This window comes from Cervus canadensis, chromosome 2, assembly GCF_019320065.1.
Source record: "Cervus canadensis isolate Bull #8, Minnesota chromosome 2, ASM1932006v1, whole genome shotgun sequence".
Taxonomy (NCBI): Eukaryota; Metazoa; Chordata; class Mammalia; order Artiodactyla; family Cervidae; genus Cervus; species Cervus canadensis.
The window spans coordinates 13,974,228-13,989,154 of NC_057387.1; positions in this window are offsets into that span (position 1 = coordinate 13,974,228).

Consider the following 14,927-nt stretch of genomic DNA (forward strand, 5'->3'; position numbering starts at 1 on the left):
TGGGGCCTGGAGGAAGGGGCCTGGGATTGTGCACACAGGCAGAGATTCAGAATAGTATCTGAGAGAAAGAGGAGAGGTTCTGGAGTCCCAAGGCTGCTTCCTGCTGGCTGTGTGACTGTGGGTGAATTACTTTACTCCCCTGAGCCTCAGTTTCCTTGCTTAAAATTTTCAGATAAAAGTCTCTGCTTTACAGAATGGGTGTGGCAAAATGAGGTAACATCTGTGAAAAAGCCCCTTGTACATGGCTATTTGCATGAATGTGATTATTATTTCAAAGGAAAAGTTGGGGGCATCTGTGGCAGGAGGGAGCAAGTTACTCCCTTCTTATACTGCGCAGCTATGATCATCGTGCCTGGGGAACAATGCCAACTAAAACAGGTTGGAATTCACTGCAACAGCCAATGACCTTGAGGTTAAGGGCAGGGAGGAAAAGGGGAGAGGAAGTCACAGCTTCCTGTTCCCTCCCGACTGGAGCCTATGAGGACCTGAGCAGGCCTGGGGCATGCCCTCAGTTCTCTTCCTGCTGAGAAGTCCTGCTAACCTCTTTCACTCCCACGGCCATTTCACCCTTCCCTGCTCTAATCTGTGGAGGCAGAGGTCAGCGATAACCCCCACTATCTCCTCCAAACGCCAAACCCCTTTTCAGAGCTGTGGATGCTGAGATATACTCTCACCATGCCTCATCCTGTCTCCCCATGATCTGTGCCTCAGTGGGTCCTCGCCTTTTGTGCCTGTATCCTTACCCATTACAGAATTTGCTGTGATGGGTGTGAAGGGTAGAGAGAAAGGCTTTTTCAAAAATATTCAACCACCTTCTTGCCCTCTGCCTGCAAATTAAGATGTTTGACGTTCAGTTCCCTAGAGTGCTGGGGGAGGAGAGGGACCCTTTCAGGATAATCAGCAGTGGGTTTGATGAAACCCTATAGGAGAGACCCAGGAGTGAAAGAGATTCAGAATGGGTGTCCAGATGTTTGGGTTCTCTGGCAAGGGATAGGTGTGAAGGGGGTGCCCAGCCCAAGTTCAGGTGAGCCCCAGGGGCTGCCTCCCAGCCTCAGGGACTGCCCCTGTGTGACTTGTGTTAATCACTCCCTCCCTCAGGACTGTGTTTGCTTTTCAGCCATCCAGCATCACTTTGCTGATCTGGCAGCTACTATGTCTTTCAATGCGTGGGGCTTATTGTCCCTCGACTTGGAAAACAGAAGCTGGGTCAATTTCAGGGCTCTGCTTTCCATTTGAAATATCCGGTCCTCTGATCATTTCTTTTTTCTTTTTTTTTTTTTCACCTTTATGTGTTTCTAATCTAAATCCTTTCCCTTGGTCTGAGACTAGCAACACTCCCTTGTAGTTATATAGACAGGTGGTGCCACCAACTGACTGAGTTTAAGAACTTCCCTTTGGGCCCTTTCATTTTAGTATCTTGTTAGTTCACTCCTTGACCCATCCACTCATTCACTAATCACAACATTTCTTGAACACTTATTATGTGCCAGGCATTGTGCTAGATGTTGGGGAGACAAAAACATTACATGGTCCCTCTCTTCATGAAATACAGTAAGCTCTTTGAGGTGAGTGGGATCTTTTACATCATCTTGTTCAACTCCTCTTTTTATAGAGAGTGAAAGTGACTTGCCCAAGGGTACCAGGAAGTAGTGTCAGAGTCAGGATTTGAGATACAATCTTCTGTCTGCTAGACTCTAGCTCTTTCCAATACATCACAAAACCCTTTGGGCATTTCTTTCCATCTCTAACCTCTTCCCTTTCTAGAGTGCCAGACCCTGCCCCTGGGAATCCCCAAGGAAAACAGCCGCAGGATATGCACAGAGGGATAATGACAACTCCACTTTCAGGGGTCTTCACCCACAACTGCTGAGAGAGGAGGAGGAACTGGATTCAATTAAAATTATTTTTCCATCTCTCATGTTCATATTCGGAGAAGGCACTGGCACCCCACTCCAGTACTCTTGCCTGGAAAATCCCATGGATGGAGGAGCCTGGTGGGCTGCAGTCCGTGGGGTCGCAAAGAGTCGGACACGACTGAGCGACTTCACTTTCACTTTTCACTTTCATGCATTGGAGGAGGAAATGGCAACCCACTCCAGTGTTCTTGCCTGGAGAATCCCAGGGACGGGGGAGCCTGGTGGCTGCCGTCTATGGGGTCACACAGAGTCGGACACGACTGAAGTGACTTAGCAACAGCAGCAGCATGTTCATATTACATTCCAGAGCCATTCTTTTCCAGCCTCCTTTTCGATCCCAGAATCCAAGGACCTGCAGTGGTAGATCACAGAGTCTCCCTTCCATAAAAGGGACTTGTAACTAAGGGCCTTCCCTTTAGTCACCTAAACACCCTCCCCTTGTGCAGTCCACATGTCTTTTCAACCCCACATCCCTGTCCTGCACTCCAAAGCCTAGGAACGAGGAATTGGAGGAGAAGGACAGGACTGCGTTATCCCTCCACAGAGCATAAAGAGAATGGATCTTTGCCCACAAAACATAAAGAGAAGGAATCTTTGCATCTGTATTTGTGGTGGAGACAGAGACTTAGCGACTGAACTGAAGCACAGAGACGAGCTGCTTGGAGGACTACCAAGTGGCAGAAGCAGGAGCGTGCGTCTAAGTCACTTCCCTCGTGTCCGACTCTGCAACCCTGTGGACTGCAGCCCACCAGGCTCCTCTGTCCATGGGATTTTCCAGGCAAGGGGACTGAAGTGGGTTGCCATGCCCTCCTCCAGGGCATCTTCCCAACCCAGGGATTGAGCCCACCTCTCTATGTCTCCTGCATAGGCAGGTGGGTTCTTTACCAAACTTCTGAACTAATCTCTGTTGCTCTCTCTCAACTTTATTTTTTTTTCCCAAGGCAAGGAATTCTTTTTTCTCTCAACTTTGTATTTTGGCATAGCTTTATATTTACAGAAAAATTACAAAAGCAAAGATGGTGATCCATCTCTTATTTTCCATATTAAGATGAAGCTGCTAGAGCATCAAAACTAAAAAATAAAATCTTAGAGGTAAATCTGACAAGAGATGTACGGTACTGGTATATTGAAAACTACAAATGACTGCTGAGAGAAATTTAGATTTTAATAAATGGATAGAGAGGCATACCGTGTTCATGAGTTTGAAGACTCAATAATAAGATGTCAGTTCTCCTCATAATGGGTCTGTAGATTCAATGCAATTCTAGTCAAAATTCTGGCAGCTTTTTCAAAGAGAAACTGACAAGTTGATTCTAAAATTCATGTGAAAAAGCAAATAACCAAATGATTTTGTAAAAGAGCCAAAACAATTTAGTAAAAAGATAATAAAGTTGAAGTACTCATGTACCCGATTCCAAGGCTTACTATAAAGCTGCAGTAGTCAAGACAACGTGGTATCCGCAAAAGGTTAGACATACAGATCCGTGGAATCGAGAGTCTTGAAACGGGCCCACACGTTTATAGTCAACTGATTTTTGGCAAAAGTGCAAAGGCAATTCACTGGAGAACAATAGTCTTTTCAACAATTGGTTCTGTAACAACTGAATACTCATTAAAAAAAAAGTGTGTGTGAGAGAACTTCGATCCCTACCTTGCACCATGCACAAAGATTAACTCAAAAATGGATCATAGATCTAAATATAAAACCTAAAATGCCAAAACTTCGAAAAGAAAACAAAGGAGAAATTTTTATGACTTTGGTTTAGGCAAAAAGTTCTTAGATACAACATCAGAAGCACAGTCTGTAACTGCAAAAAGTGAACAATTGGGCTTCATTGAAATGAAGAACTCTGCTCTTGGTGGGTTTTTTTTTTTTCCAGGTTATTTTTTATTGAAGTATACTTTATTTAAAATCAGAGGTTTTTTCTTTTCTTTTTTCTTTCTTTTGTCTCTTTTGAACTTGTTACAATGTTGCTTCTGTCTTAGCTCCCTGACCAGAGATTGAATTTGCGCTCCCTGCATTGGAAGGCAAAGTCTTAATCACTGGACAGCCAGGAAAGTGCCCTCCTGAAGGATACTTTATTTGCAATGTTGTGTTAGTTTCTGGTACACAGCAAAGTGATTCAGTTATATATAACATATATATCCCTTTTCATATTCTCTTCCATTATGGTTTATTATTACAGGACATTGAATATAGTTTCCTATGCTATACAGTAGAACCTTGTTGTTTATCCATTCTATACATAATAGTTTGTATATGCTAATCCCAAACTTCCAATCTATCCCTCCCCCAACCCCCTCTCCCTTGGCAACCACAAGCATGGAACTTCTGGTCTTTGAAAAATACTGTTAAGAGAATGAACAGGTAAACCACAGACTAAGAGAAAATATTTGCAGATCACAGAACTTATAAAGAAACATACCTAGAATAGCTAAAGAATTCTCAGAATTTGATAATAAGAAAACCACCTTGTTTTTTAAAAGGGGTAAAGGATTTGAACAGATAGTTCATCATAAAAGATATAGGGATAGCAAATAAACACATGAGAAGACACTCAACATCATTAGCCCCCAGGGAAATGCAAAGTATAACCACAGCGAGATAGTACTATTTTCTGATTAGAATGTCTCAAAAGAAAAAAAACAAAAACAAAAAAACTGACCATACCAACTTCTGGTGAAGAAGTAGGGTACCAAAACTTTCATACATTGCTAATAGGGATGTAAAATGGTATAATCACTTTGTAAAGCAATTTGGCATTTTCTAAAAAGTTAAACATGCACCTCATATGTCCTAGTCATTCTATTCCTAAGCATTTACTCAAGAAGAATGAAAGTACATATTCACATGAAGACACATACACCAGTGTTCACAGCAGCTTTATTTGAAGTAGCTTAAAATAGGAAAGAATTCAAGTGCATAATCTAATTTTCCATGAGGTAAATGAATACACCGCAGTTATTTTCATACAGTGGAATGCTACTCAACAATGAAAAGGAAGGGATTACTGCTGTGGAATGGTACAACAGCAACCATGGAGGAAAAAGCCCTGATGACTGCCAGGCCATGGTCGCCCCTTCCCATCTGCTTCACAGAAGCACCTGTTCTTCCTCACAGAAGCACCTGTTCTTCCTCCCACCTGTTCAGCATTCCAGGTTCATCTAAAGTGCAGCCACATCCTGCCTACCTAGCCTCCAATCCTAGCAGTGTTCTCTGAAACAGGACAGCCTCATCGCCAACTCCATTTGCTCTGGACCAGGTTCACTCTAGAGCACCCCACACTGGGTGTCCCAGGCTGTGGCTCTGAGAATCCTAGCCTTTCTGTCTTCTAAGGCCCCCCACCTGAAAGGTAGGTTTCCATGTCAGATGTCAGGTATTCATCTTCCTGAGAAAGGAGTGGGGCAGATACTTCCACATGCATGTAGATGATCAGAGACTCTTCCGGGGGTTACTGTTCTAAAACCCCCCCAAAGTTTAAGTTTTCAGTTATGGACATGTGTGTTAAGTCACTTCAGTCATGTCCTACCCTTTGCGATGCTATGGACTGTAGCCTGGCAGTTTCCTCTGTCCATGGGATTCTCCAGGGAAGAATACTAGAATGGGTTGCCATCCCCTCCTCCAGGAGCTCTTCCCGACCCAGGGGTTGGACTTACACCTCTTACGCCTCCTGCATTGGCAGGTGGGTTCTTTACTACTAATGCCACCTGGGAAGCCCCAGAAGTAGGAGACCTGCCCCAATCCAGATCCCTAACCTCGAATCAACCCAATCAGCCACCATCTCTACTCTTTCATGTGTCAGAATGTGCCACTAAAAGTTTTTAATCTAAGTAGTGGCAGAATCAGATCTATTTTTTGTCTATTGACAATGTGAAAGATCGTTCAAAGAGGCCGAGAATGGCAGGAGAAGAAATATCAGTTAGGAGGCTTTTGTAAATAGGTGCTGAGTTAGTTAGGAAGTAGAGGAGGGAAGGAATATGGATTATATTTAAGAAATAGAATCAATTGACTGGGGATGTAATGTGATAAGAGGGAGGAAGGACTTCCCTGGTCGTCCAGTGGTTAAGACTCCGTCCTTCCACTGCAGGAGACACAGGTTTGATTATGCTCAAAATCCTTCAACCTAGGCTTACCAGTCTGTGAACTGAGAACATCCAGATGTACAAGATGGGTTTAGAAAAGGCAGAGGAACCAGAGATCAAATTGCCAACACTCATTGGATCACAGAGAAAGCAAGGGATTACCAGAAAAACATCTACTTCTGCTTCACTGACTACCATAAAGCCTTTAACTGTGTAGATCACAACAAACTGTCGAAAATTCTTAAAGAGACAGGAATACCTTACCTGTCTCCTGAGAAACTTGTATGTGGGTCAAGAAGCAACAGTTAGAACTGGACATGGAACAACTGACTGGTTCAAAACTGGGAAAGGAGTATGACACGGCTGTATATTGTTACCCTGTTTATTTAACATATATGCAGAGTACATCATGCAAACTGCCGGGCTGGATGAAGCACAAGCTGAAATCAAGATTGCCAGGAGAAATATCAACAACCTCAGATATGCAGATGATACCACTCTAATGGCAGAAAGTGAAGAGGAACTAAAGAGCCTCCTGATGAAGATGAAAGAGGAGAATGAAATGGTTGGCTTAAAATTCAACATTCAAAAAACTAAGATCATGGCATCTGGCCCTATCACTTCATGGGGAAGTGATCTAGAAATAGATAGGGAAACAATGGAAACAGTGACAGATTTTATTTTCTTTGGCTCCTAAATCACTGCAGATGGTGACTGCAGCCATAAAATTAAAAGATGCTTGCTCCTTGGAAGAAAAGCTATGACTGACCTAGACAGCATATTAAAAAGCAGAGACATTAGTTTGCTGACATAGGTCTGTGTAGTCAAAACTATGATTTTTCCAATAGTCATGTATGGATGTGAGAGTTGGACTCCAAAGAAAGCTGAGTGCCAAAGAATTGATGCTCTTGAATGTGGTGCTAGAGAAGACTCTTGAGAGTCCCTTGGATAGCAAAAAGATCAAACCAGTCAATCCTAAAGGATATAAATCCTGAACATTCATTGGAAGGACTGTTCCTGAAGCTGAAGCTCCAATACTTTGGCCCCCTGATGTGAAGAATCAACTCACTGGAAAAGATCCTGATGCTGGGAAAGATTAAAGGCAAAAGGAGAAGAGGGTAGCAGAGGATGAGATGGCTAGATAGCATTATCGACTCAACTGACATGAATTTGAGCAAACTCCAGGAGATAGTGAAGGACAGGGAAGACTGGCGTGCTGCAGTCCATGAGGTCAGAAATAATAGCAACTGAACAACAATTAACAACAGGAAACTGAGATTCCACATGCCTTATGGCGAGGCCAATAAAAAAAAGAAGAAAAGGGAGGAATTAGGTTGACTACTCGGCAATCTTGAGGAATTAAGTGAATGAAGGGTACATGATTGGATGGCTGGATACATGTATAGTAGTATCACACTGGCATCAGAAAATACAGGAGGAAAACAAGGTTGAAAAATTTGTGAACCACTTGGGTACAGCAACCCAATATGCAGTTGGGAGAGTCTGGAAAGAGACCTGGTCTTGAAGATCTGAAATTAGATGTCTTCAGTAGAAGGTGGTCAGGGGTAAACCATAAAAGAAAAGGTCCAGTAGTTTTGTGACCATGTTTGGTTATTTTCATAGTATCCATGTTCCCTTCTTCCTTTTTTTAAAAAAATAATTTAAAAATTTTATTTATTTTTGACTGTGCTAGGTCTTCATTGCTGCGAGGGCTTTTCTCTAGTTTTGGCAAGAGATACTCTCTACTTGGGGTGCAGGGGCTTCTCATTGTGGTGGCTTCTCTTGTTGCAGAGCAAGGGCTCTAGAGTGCAGGGGCTTCAATAGTTGCAGCCCCAGGGCTCTAGAGCACAGGCTTAACAGATATGGGGCATCAGCTTAGTTGTTCCGTGGCATGTAGAATTTTCCCGGACCAGGAATCAAACCAGCGTCTCCTGCATTGGCAGGTGGACTCTACCCCTGAGCCACCAGGGAAGCACCCCTCTTCCTTTCTAAAGAACTTAATTTTGTCCGTGTCCACTTCTCCTCAACAGAGCTCAGATGACTTGGAAGAAGCTAACCCCACCTCCAGCTCTAGGAGTGGATTCTGATTAGTTTGAGTCAATCACTACGTCACCATCCTCTTGGCGGTAACTGTTTCAAGAGTCAAGGACTGGACTTCCCTGATGGTGCAGTGGATAAGAATCTGCCTGCCAATGCAGGAGACACAGGTTTGATCCCTGGTCCAGGAAGAGTCCTCAGGCTGAGGATCAACTAAGCCTATGGGCTGCAACTACTGAGCCGGAGCTCTAGTGCCTGAGAGCCTCAACTACTGAGCCCGAGTTCTGCAACTACTGAAGCCTACACACCTAGAGCCAGTGCGTCCCCAGAGAAGCCCATGCACCGCAAGGAAGAGCAGCCCCTGCTCCCTGCAACTAGAGAAAGCCTGTGCAAAGCAACGAAGACCCAGTGCAGCCAAATAAATCAATAAAATTTAAAAATTTTTGAGTTAAAAACGTCAAGGATTAAGCCTATCAACACCTGACATTATCCTGATGAGAGTTATTAATCCACAGGTTGGTCCAATCAGACTGAAGGAGGGGAAGGATTTTTCATTCTGATTGGCAGAGGGAATTTATTTCTTCTGTTGGATCTAAACATAGAAACATATGCCTCAGATGATGTTGGCTGTCATCGTGTTAGAATGAAGGAAGCCGGTTTAAGGACAAAGCCTTCCCACGGAGGCAGGCAGAGCAGAGAAGCTGGGCATACACCATCTTTGGACTTGTAGCTATAAGACAGAATACACTTATTATTGCTTGAGACATTTGAGCTAGGTTTTCTGTTACTTGTTATGAGAAGCATCTTGGTTCAAGCAGAAAGGAATACAGATATGTCAGTAAATACTATTTTTTATGACATAAGGAAGCAGAAATGCTCATTAAATGTATTGCTTACAGAAAGAGAGGGGCTTCCCTGGTGGCTCAGTGGTAAAGAATCCGCCTGCCAGTGGGGAAGACTCGGGTTTGATCCCTAGGTCAGGAGGCCCCCTGGAGAAGGGGATCTTCATTATTCTTGTCTGGGAAATCCCATGGACAGAGGAGCCTGGTGGGCTACTGTCCATGGGGTTGCAAAAGATTCAGATACAGCTTAGCAACTAAACACCACCACTACAGTAAGTGAGAGACATCTTGGTCAGATATTATCTCTATGGGCAAAGCAGACTGTAAAGCTTCTAGCTACAGGGCTTGGGGAAGCTGGAGTTCAGGAACTAGTGTATTTTCAGAGGCATACATAGATAGATAGACATACACAGACATACATAGACATACATAGACATAGATAGACATACATACATAGACATCATCCTTGGAAGTCTCTTATGAGACTGCTGTTGATTGAAGACTGTCTGGCTTTGAGAAATGAGGGGTTGACACTAATTGGATGATGTTCACTCAGGCAAGTTGTTCATTGATTCAACAGGCTTAAAGCAGGTTTTGATGGCTACATGTTACCTTGGCTTTTGTGGCTGTTGTAGCTTAGTCAGAGTCATGTCCGACTCTTGTGACTCCATGGACTGTAGCCTGCTCTGCTCCTCTGTCCACGGGACTCCCCAGGCAAGAACACTGGAGTGTGTAGCCATTTCCTTCTCCAGGGTATCTTCCTAACCCAGGGATCAAACCCAGGTCTCCAGAACTGCAGGTGGGTTTTTAACCAACTGAGCCACTGATGTGGTTACAGAATAAATAAATCAGGTGTTTTTTTTTTTTTTAATGTGTGTGTGTGTGAATTTCTTTTTCTAACTACCAGGATGAAGTATTCCTCTTCCTGTTCAAGACCAATCTCTCCATCTGTGTTCTTTTTTTTTTTTTTTTCCATCTGTGTTCTTAAGTCCTTCTCTTTCCAGATCCTGCTTCATCAGTCATTCTCTTCCTCTTTTTTTTTTTTTTTTTTTATAGTTCCTCCTTTATTGCAAGGAACCCCTTTGAGTTGCTTCTAGTACTGAAACCTGTATCTAAGGACAGGTTGATGTTTATCATGCCAGAGTCCTGGGAAAATCCTCATTGTTTTGACTACCTATTCCCACTTCTCTCTCCTTTCTTCACTGCAGCTGGTGGGCACATTGGCATGAAAGAGTAGAGCCAAGAATGCATTTTTAGAGTTTCAGTAGATCTGAATGGATTCCGGTGAGATAATAGGAAGGAAAAACAGTACAGTCCTCAGGGGACAATTTTTATTCCTTTTGCTTTTCATTTGGTTCCCATTTCTGAATCTCTCAGCACATCTGCTCCATTCTCTTGCTTCTCTTTGCAGATCAGCTGCATCTTACACCTTTTAGAAAATAAGTACCCAGACATCTGATGTAAACACTAGAGGAAAAACACAGTTACAAAAAACTTCTTAATTAAAAGGGAGAAAATAGAAGGTATCCTCCAGTATACCAACACCATACATTGGTCAAGTCCTCAGAGCTGCTTCACATCTCTCCGCCCAGTAAGCTGGTGTTGTAGGGCAAGCACTGGATTGATACTAAGGGGTACCCACGGCTGGGTGACTGTGTGTTTGAACATGACTGAATTTCCAGCACCAGTTTGCTGACACATCCTTACAAGTAGAGGGCGTGCCTTACTCAAAACATTTGATTCCATCGTTTTTGCTTGTTGGGAAGTTTTCCTTTTTTAACACTGATCTTCGGATTATCCTTGAGATAGTTACTGATGAAAACTTTCTCCATGGAATTGAGCTCCCAAAATATTTCTTTTCTGCCATTACCCTCTTTACTTGGGATTAAGCATTGCTGGAGAGGTTGAGATGATGTTGCTATGTTGATATGAGTCAAACACTGGACCCAACAGTTCAGCTGGTGTTTTTCTGGCAATTCAGTTCTTAAAGTACTTTAGTGGGTTGCCTCTCCTTTTTAAACACTTCTAAGTTTGTTTCACTGTTGTGATAGTCTTCTTCTTCCTTTTGGTATTTTTTTCTTCTGACATAATTACAGATTTAGAGCAAGCTACAAATATAGTACAAAGAATTTCTGTGTCCCCTTTATTCAGATTCCCCAAATGTTAACATTTTTTTCACATTTGCTTTTAAATGTAACTAAATTACATCTAATTTTTTTTCTGAACAATTTGAAAGTAAATTGCAGACCTGATGCTCCTTTACTTCTAAATTTTTCAATGTGTGTTTCCTGGAAACAAGAATATGCTCTTATGTGACCACAGTACAATGATTAAAATCAGCAAATTAACAATGCTACAATAATCTTGAAGCCTTATTCAGTTGTTTCCAATTGTCCCCTTAATGTCTTTTTAGCAAAAGATATCTCAGATCATGCCTTACACTCAAGTGGCCTGCCTCTTTAGTTTCCTTTAATCCAGAATAGTTCCATAGGCTTTGTCTTTCATGACATTTTTTGCTATGTATTTTAAAAGAGTAAAAGCTAGTTATTTTGTATAACATTCTTCCACTTGGGTTTGTCTGCTATTTCCTTATAATTACAATTAGGTTATGAAACTTTTGGCAGGAACTATGTGATGTGTTAATTTAACACCATTATATCAAGAGGTGCATGACATCTATCACTTGGATCATTTAGTTAAAGTGGTGTTTGCTAGATTCCTCTGCTGCTGTACAGATATTATTATCCCTTTTGTGCCCAATAAGTATCTTGTGAGGAAGTACCTTGAGACTATGTAAACATGCTGTTGCTCCTCTTTCTTTGATACACTAGTTTTAGCATTTATTGATGATTCTTGTCTGACTCCATTGTTACTATCATAGTTGCCAAATGGTGATTTTGATGGTGGTTTTAAAGCCATGACCTTTTTCTGACAGTGGTTATTTCCCTAGGAAAACTAGTCCTGCAGGAATTTGTGGCCTGGCGGGAACCCAAGCCTGAATTTTGCCCATCCCCTCTGCTGCCATTCTAACAGCTTTGTCCTTAGGCCCTTGATGGGAAAGAAACCACATTTGAGATGACACAATGTTTTACCTGCAAGTCCACTCATTATTATCCTATGAAAAGTCATGTTTTGGTGGGGAAGTGTTGCATTGACAAGTGTTTTTAAACAACCCAGATGCTAGGGGTTTCCCCACCTCTTTTGGCTCTCCCAGAAATCCACATTCCAACTGTCAAGAGCCTAGTCATGGCCATTCAGTGCATTAACTTTAGTCACAATAATCTAGTATGGCAAATAATTTGGTATCACCTAAAATATGACAAGAAAAGGTTAATCTTCCTCCACCTGGCCTTAAGTAGTTTCAGCCTACAGGGGGAAAGAGTTTTCTCTAACAGGATTACAAAAATGCAGTTTTTTTTTTTTCCCTATGCCTTTCATGAGAGAAACCTGGAACAAAATGTTGATCTCTTTTGGGCCTGTGCTTCTCCTAAGGCTCTAAGGAATAATTAGCATGGAGTATAATGCTCCCATTCTGCTAACAGGGCCTCTGGGGCTTTGCTGCCTCCTGGTTTGGCTTTGTTGCTGCTGAATTCTCAGTCGGGAATGGGTTAACTGATACCAGCCAGTCACAGTTCACCGAGGGTCTATGATTTGCAAACCCTCTCTTTTAAAACATTTTTGGTTTACTGAAGAATAGTTGATTTACAGTGTTGTGTTAATTTCTGCTGTACTGTAAAGTGATGTATAACATCAGTTATACACAAACACATATATATACACATTCTTTTTCATATTCTTTTCTGTATGGCCTATTGGATATTGAATCCACAGGATATTGAATATAAATCCCTGTGCTATACAGTAGGGCCTTGTTGTTTATCGATCCTATATATAACAGTTTGCATCTGTTAATCTCAAACTCTCAATCAATCCCTCCCCCACCTGTCTTTGGTAATCACAAGTCTGTTTGTGAGTCTGTTTCTGTGTAAACCCACTCTTTGTATAATTTATAGCATAATTTTCAATTATACAAATAGCCAAGGCTCATTGAAGCTAGCTCAAGTGAGGGGGAGAGAGGGGGAATCATATTTTATTTATTTTTAAAAAGATTATTCTTTTATTCTTGTACCTGGCTGCACCAGGTCTTAGTTGTGGCACTCAGGATCTCCTGTCTTCATTGCATCATCTGAGATCTTTTAGTTGTAATATGTGGGATCTAGTTCCTTGACCAGGGATTGAAGCTGGGCCCCCTGCATCAGGAGTGAGAAATCTTAGCCGCTGAACCACCAGTGAAGTCCCAGGAGCCATATTTTAAAACTACACTGGGAAATGTCCTGGCTATAAAGGACTTAGCAAAAGTATAGCCAAGATTCAACAGAGGCTGAGCTGGGGCTAGACACTCTATTTCTTGAACAGTTGCTCCATTCTTCTCTTTTTGACAGATTTCTCATGTAAGAAGGCTTTTAGAGGTGATAGCAGGTTCTGTTATCTGCTATCTAAACTGTTTTTAGAGGTGATAGATTTCTTCATAGGAAATCTTTTTGTATGGAAAAATCATTCAAAAGCACTTGAGGTAGAAGGTGACACTCCAAAGGGTGCTGGTGAATATACTGGAGACCCTGTGAAAGCCCACTCTCCATCTTTCCTTTTTCCCCATCATAACTCCCACTGCTGTGGGTGAGGACATCAGGCCAGAACGGCAAGATCCAGTCATCATTTTCCAATTTGGGGCTGATCTAAATGGATTCAGGGAGATACTCAGGAGGCAGGTATGGATGTGTACCACCACTATTTGGATTGTAGACAGAAAGTGCCACTGAAACAATGAGGGAGTGGCAAGTTTCAAGAGGCAGAACAGGATACTGAGAGAGGTTATAGGGTCCAGTTGTGTGAGTTTTACATGAACTCCAAAGTGTCACTGCCTTAGAGTTGGTAGATTACCTAATACTACCCAAATGAGCACCAGGAAATGCACAGTCATTCAGATTCATGTCAGTTTTTTGTTTTTTTTTTTTTTGACCATGCAGCAAACAGGAAGGAAAAATGACCTCAGCCTAACCGCTCTCACTTTAGAGAGATTGTTTTCAATTAGCAATATCACAAAGTGCGACTGAATGGAGTGTAGAAAATCAGACTTGGTTGTACCAACAAAGAAATTTTCTTGGGGAAATTCTAAAAGAATTTTAAATATAAAAACTGAGCACTTGACTTAAGAAACTAGGAAAAACATTAAACAAAATATTACCAAAAGGAGAATATAATGAGTAAAAACAAAATTTTAGGGATTTCTCTGGTGGTTAAAGACTACACTTTCCAATGCAGGGGATGTGGGTTTGATCCCTGATTGGGGAGCTAAGATCCCACATGCCTCATGGCCAAGAAACAGAACATAAAACAGAAGCAATGTTGTAACAAATTCAATAAAGACTTAAAAAAAAACTTCAATTTGCTATCAATGAATTGATGACCATATTGATGATTAAAACTAAATTATGGATTCTTCAAAAAGTTGAACAAATAGACAAGACCCTGGCAAGGATAAGGAAAATGAAAAGAAAAAAGACAGAACAGAAGGAAATAGCCATACAAATGAGATTAAAAGAATAAGAGACCTTTAATCAAATTTTATGCAAAACATTTTAAATTCTAGGTAAAATGGATGATTTTTAAATGAGTAAAACTAACTCAAGAAAAGTAAAAAGACAACCTATAGAATGGGGGAAAATGTTTGCAAGTCATATATCTGAAGGGACTTGGATTCATAATAAATAATGAACACTTACAACTTAACAATAAAAAAGATAAATAACCCAATTTTAAAATGGGCAAAGGATTTCGGTAGGATTTTCTCCAAAGGGGATATAGAAATGATGAATATCTATACACAGATGAGTGGATAAACAATTTGGTATATCCATACAATGGGATAGTATTTGACCATAAAAAGGAATGAAGTACTGACACATGCTACAACATGGATGAATTGTGAGAACATTATACTGAGTCAAAAAAGCCAGACACAAATGGTCACAAATTCTGTGATTCCATT